The sequence below is a fragment of the Nannochloropsis gaditana genome (genome assembly GCF_000240725.1).
Source record: "Nannochloropsis gaditana CCMP526 unplaced genomic scaffold scaffold281, whole genome shotgun sequence".
NCBI lineage: Eukaryota > Eustigmatophyceae > Eustigmatales > Monodopsidaceae > Microchloropsis > Microchloropsis gaditana.
In genome coordinates, this window is record NW_005803672.1 from 31208 (window position 1) to 31941 (window position 734).

Below are 734 nucleotides of genomic sequence, written 5' to 3' on the forward strand. Positions count from 1 at the left end.
CCACCTGGCCACGTCGTGCGCTAGAGGGCGCCTCCCGTCCCTTTTTTCCCCTTGCTACATCATTCCCATCGCCGTCTCACCGAGGAAGTCCATGGCGCCCGCATTGATATTGTCGGCGTTGACCAGAAGCCAGCTCAAGACATCATCGGCGGGCTGGAGGGAGGAGGACAGAGACGGAGAGACCGAATGGTGTGATTTATATGCTTGCCTCTCTCTCCTTAGTTAACATCCTTCCATCTTACTCATCAGCCCTCCTTGTTCAATCCACGCTTTCCCTTTCCCTCTGGGCTCGCCTCTCCCTCTCCTTCCTTCGTCCGCACCTGGTGTCCAAATCCATCAAAGCTCTCCAGGTCGTTGATCATCATCTCGTCATCCATGAGCGAGGAGAAACCCTCCTCACTTCCACATGTCTGCGCTGTCTCCATGCCAATACTCCCGCCCTCCTGCCCCTCTCCGGTATTCCCAGTCCCTGCTGCTGCGGCACTTGCATTGCTGTCGGCTGCACTTCCGGTGGGAGATGGAGCCGGCATGGGTGAGGCCATGACAAACTACCTGGGATAAGACGACCGAGGAAGAAGGAAACCAAGGGAAAGGAGGAAAGAGGGGGATGAGAATGAGGCTGCAATAGACGCCTCTGCATCAGGAGCCTGGTCCGACAGGCCGATCGAAGCGAGAGGCAGATCTCCGTGTCCTAAGCCATCCCTCGACAAAGTCGTTAAATCAACACACTCACT